At 36.0% G+C, this 5,541-nt stretch overlaps 1 non-coding gene across 1 annotated transcript; it reads right to left on the bottom strand.

Annotated features, from left to right (window-relative positions):
* Positions 1-1,533: 1,533 nt before the first annotated feature.
* On the bottom strand, positions 1,534-1,640 carry LOC111827359. The gene has a single exon (XR_002830863.1). It is a non-coding gene; the product is annotated as a U6 spliceosomal RNA (small nuclear RNA).
* Between the last annotated feature and the right edge of the window lie 3,901 nt (positions 1,641-5,541).

Raw genomic sequence — 5,541 nt, 5'->3', positions numbered from 1 at the left:
ATGAGTGGATTAAAAAACTGTGGTACATCTACACAATGGAATACTACACTGCGGTAAAAAAAGAAAGAATTCTTACCATTTGTAACAGCATGGATGGAACTGGAGAGCTTTATGCTAAGCGAAATAAGCCAGTCAGAGAAAGATAAATATCACATGATCTCACTCATTTGTGGAATATAATGAACAACATAAACTGATGAGCAAAAACAGATCCAGAGAGAGAGAAGCATCGATCAGACTGTCAAACCTCAGAGGGAAGGTAGAGGAGGGTAAGGAGGAGAGATCAACCAAAGGACTTGTATGCATGCATACAAGCCTAACCAATGGACACAGACAACAGGGTGGTGAGGGCATGACTGGCAGGGGTGGGGAGTAATGGGGAGATAAGGACACATATGTAATACCTTAATCAATAAAGAAAAAAAAGAAATGGAACTTTAAGTCTCAGGTGTTTCTTAGTGCAAAGGAGAGCATTGCTGGTACTGGAACTTGACTCAGAGTCATGACATAAACATATTTGAGGAGATATCTGAGAAAATTGAAGTGCTGTTTTTCTGGGAGCAGATTAAAAATTGTAGTTTACCTGATAAAGTTACATAAGCAAACTAGGGAATAGTTTAAAATTTAGAGGCAGTATTTTTTAAGGAAAAATGTTACTCTGAGTAAAGATAATGTCCTCAGAAGTGGAAATGCATTTGAAAGGCAGGAGAGAAAAGAGACGAATTTTGGTATGGCATCTGTATTTCACCAATATGATTATAAATTATGTTAAAGCACAGAGGAAGAGAATAATTGATCATAACATAGCTGAAAGAATCTAGAAATTTCTTCCCTTTTTAATAGAGAACTAATTTCCCATTATATCATGGACTTCTAGATGATATTTGAGAAGTACCTTTGAAACTTTGTGGTTTCAATTAGATCCACTACATAACCTCAAGTAGGTCAATAGTCTTCCCTGTTGATTTGATCAACTGTAAAGTATAAATAATGTTACCGAGGTATATTTTGTATAAAATGCCTGTTAAATGCATGCTTTTAAGCACTGAGTGTGGAAAATCAATATAAGTCACTTTGTTTAAAAAAATCAATTATACTTAAAATCTTTTATCTTAATCTATTTATGAATTTGTTTTTCTTCAGACATTTAAAACATATTTCTTTATTTTCCAAGTAAACAGAAGCAAAAAGTATTTATTCTATGCTGGAAAAGAGTATAAAACATTATTTACAAAATTTATAAAAGACTCTTCAATAGCATATATTTAAATATAATTGATATTTTTGTCCTTGATTAAATTTTATATTTTTTTCTTTTAGTAAATGCCCACTATTAATGTTTAAAGCTCTGTAAGAGTATTTTGGCATTATCTATAATTTCAATAATATGAATTATAAATTATTTTAAAGGCACAAGAAGAGACTATCATAAAACAGTAAGAGGAGGTAGGGATATTTTTGCCTTGATTTCTTAAGAAAGATAACATATTTGTGAGTACACTGGTCTACAATACATCTCTTTTTAAAAAAAAAAACAAAAAATGGAACACCACAAATTTGCATGTCATCCTTGCACAGGGGCCCTGCTAGTCTTCTCTGTATGGTTCCAATTTTAACATATGTGCTACCAAAGTGAGCACCATGGCCCATCATTTTTATTGAGATCCTGTTCTATTCTGCACTCAGAGTTTGTGTTTATATGTCATGACTATACCAACTGGCAAAACTAGTATGGCTTTCTGCCTAAAGGATGGTGGTACCTCCCCCGCTCTGCATTCGCTGGCATCTTTCTCTCCTCTCTGTGTGCTATCATGATGAGGTCTGCACACTCCATTTGACTTAGATGACCAATTAATGTTACAAACTTGTACAAACGTTTTAAGTATAAGTTGCATTTAGTAGGATTGTTTGTATTATGAGTGACGGAAGAATAGCTCTATTCTTTGTAATAAAAGGCTACCCAAAGGAAGGAATCAATAGAAAATTATACTCAGTTCATGGCTCATTACCATATTGGATCCATGCAAAGTCTCTCCTCATGTTTTTAGTTATGACACGTTCCCCCATGTTCTACTTTCATTCCCTTCCCACATCCATGAAAGCAAATGCCTTACCTTATTTAATGTGTATTGCCACGTTAATGATGCCTGAACTTTTAATTACTGTAAATGGTTTTGCATTATGTGTATTGATCTGTTTCTTTGATTCTTAGCACCATGCCTTTAAGATCCTTCCTTGCTTATATATAGAGAGAGTGAACTTGATAGGACATAGAAATGTATATTGCAGTCCTTTCACTTTGTGATCTTGAATAAGTCATCTATACTTTTTGTAAACTTTTTGTCTAAGTTTTCTTGTTAAAAAAAAGAGATTAAATTTAAATATGTCAAAGATTTTAGAAATAAACTATACAAAAATAAAAAAGTGCCATATATTTTGGTAGTTGCTGAATTAATAAATTCTATAGACACACTGGAATGAAATGGGAAAAGAAAGTACAAACTACCTTGTTATTTAACAGAGTTGGAGAACTATGAGGCATTAAAAAAGATAAGAGGACATTTGCACGCAGGTGTAAAAAAGAAGGAGCTCTTACCCTCCAAGACAGATGGATGGACCTAGAGACTATTATGTTAAGCAAAATAAGCCAGTCAGAAAAAGACAAATATCACATAATCTCACTTATATGTGGAATCCAATGAAGACAAATATCACAGAATCTCACTTATATGTGGAATCCAATGAACAAAATAAACTGAGAGACAAAATAGGTCCAGAGGTAGGAATGCATGGGACAGACTGATGAATCTCAGTAGGGAGTGAGGTGTAGAAGGGGACAGGAAGAGATTAGCCAAAGAACATATATGCATATATGCATAACCCATGGACACAGACAATAGGATGGGAAAGGCCTGGGGTGGGGCAGGGGTGGAGTGGAGTAGGACAAAAAAGGTGAGAAAATAGGACATATCTGTAATACTGTCAACAATAAAATAATATTTTTAAAAATGATAAGAGGAAACAAGAGTGCTGGGCAGCATCTAGCATTAGATCTTAGAGTGTGTACTGACATCCAAAAGGGTAGCCTTGATGACAATACCTCAGCCACTCACAGTTGTGGCTAAGGGTATGTATTAGGTTCTCCAGAGAAACAGAACCAATAGGATATATAGATATATGTAAGGGGAGATTTATGATGAGAACTGGACAGGATTATGAAGGCTAAGATGTCCCACAGTCTGCCTTCTGCGAGCTGGAGAGCCAGGAGAGCCAATGACATAATTCCGTCTGAGTCTGAAGGTTCTGATGTCAGAGGGCAGAAGATGGACATCTTAGCTCCAAGAGAAGACAGACCATTTGCCCTTCCACCCTTTTTTGTTCTATTTGGGCCCTCATGGATTGGATTCTTGTTTAAACCTGAGAGAGTGGATTCTCTTGACTCAGTCTACTGACTCAAATGCTAATCTCTTCCAAACAAAGATATACTCAGAAATAATGTTTTACCAACTATCTGGGCATCCCTTAGCCCAGTCCAGTGGACATGAAAAATTAACAATCACAGTGTGCAATGTGAAATGCATATCCCTGGAAAATGAAATGAGAAGAGGAGGCATGGCTTCTGGCTGGAAAGCAGAGCCTACAACAGCAGGAACAATAGGTCTTCCAGGGTGGAGCAAGAAGGTTGTCTTGAAGGTCAAGGGTTGGGGTAGATGGCCTTAGGGAAACTTTAGAATCCAATGAAGGCCCACTCAGTATAAATTTGAGAATCAACAGAAAGCCTATTGTTTCACATAACATCCTGGAAAGAAAAGATGCACCAGTGATTGTAGTGAGAGAGAAAAAAATTTATAAACTAAAGATGACCTGCAATTTTTAGAGTCTTTATGTAGATATTCATGTATATGGCTTGATATTTAGCCTTTGGAGTTAATTTCTAACACCTTAATAGGACTTTATGTTAAACATTGTTCCTTATTAGAGATAAATTCCATGAGTATCCAAAAAGAGAGATTCTTTTCTAACTAACTTCTCAGAAATCATGTAACAAATCAATTTATTAAAATGCTTCCCACCATTTTCATCTCTAAAATATTATTCATTGACGTTTGTCTTACTTTTTTTGCACTGAAGATGTTACATTGACGTTAGATCACAGATACTTCTGGCTTTTGTTGGAGGACATTACACTAAAGCTGCAACCATCTTAGGAGGTGGAGATACTTTTAAAACAAGACTTGTCTTAAAATGGGGGGTTGACTTTAATTAAAATTAAAATTCCCTTTGAGTATGCTATATTTATACTACTTATTTGTTACATTCTGTAAAATGTCTGAGTTTCTGGTGATAAAAATTCCTGCCAAAAAAAAAGTCTGTTATTTCTTGGAAATGGTTCCTTATGTTTAAAGTAAATGAATTTAGAATAGTTTCCAGAAGAGTCATCATCCAAGCAAGGAGTAGTACTTAAGTTGAAAACCACAGTCAGTGACTGTCTACGCAGCTAAAAGGAACATGTAAGGATTAGGGTCTAAATAAGCCACATTGGCTGTTTACACATGTTGATGTCTCAATTCTATGTTTTACTAGGCTTCTGTTAACATTCCCTAAAGGAGAGAGAATGACTGGGTTGAATATGTCAATATTTATTTAAATGATTATTTCCTGAATCAATTCTCCTGAAATAGTACATGAGTCTTTGTTATATTTAAATTTAATGATTATTTTATTCATTGTATAGCTTGATGTATTTCCTTCCCACCACCACACACTCCCTAAGCACAAACCCCCACTATATCCAGCCTGAATTATTGCTGGAATGTTCTCATTCATCTTAATATATCCACTCTCAGTATATGGCCTAAACTCATTTTCATACCACAACATCATCTTTATAATGCCAATTTGATGATGCCTCTTTGGCTTCCAGTTTCAATGACTTCTCCTTGTCTTTAGGATGGCCCCCACAGTCCTGCCTGCCTGACTGCCCCCAGCATCCCTGTGGCCTCTGCTTTGGCCTCTCTCTCTCTCTCTCTCTCTCTCTCTCTCTCTCTCTCTCTCTCTCTCTTAGTCTGTCCTCTAACAGCTCTTCCCCCTGACAAGTACATTCCCACCAGTGTCCCTTGCACCACTTAGTTCCATTTTTGCTGTGGATCTTAGCTCAAACAGAAGTCTTTCTCCTCTACCATATCAGTTACTTGCATAGCACTCTATACATTTCCATCAAAGAAAATAACATTATATGTAATAATCATCCATTAGGTTATTTGATTTATATTTGTTTCCCTCACTGGACTGTAAGTTTCTATGAAAATATCGTTGATTGTCTTGCACTGTTATATCTTTGATACCTTGCAGAGTACCTATACCACCCTAAATGCAATGAAAGGAAGAAAAGAAGGAGGGAAGGAAGGAGGAAGGGAGGGAGGGAAGAAGGGAGGGAGGGAGGGAGGGACAGAGGGACAGAGGGACAGAATCATGGCACTTGCCCAGAATTTATTGTGTTGCTTTATTTTATTTTTTTTGTGTGTGTGCTAAATCATTTTT

The sequence above is a fragment of the Myotis lucifugus genome, unplaced genomic scaffold, assembly GCF_000147115.1.
Source record: "Myotis lucifugus unplaced genomic scaffold, Myoluc2.0 scaffold_153, whole genome shotgun sequence".
Lineage (NCBI taxonomy): Eukaryota > Metazoa > Chordata > Mammalia > Chiroptera > Vespertilionidae > Myotis > Myotis lucifugus.
Note: the sequence above shows the minus strand (reverse complement) of the source record. Positions and strands in the feature narration are given on the sequence as shown.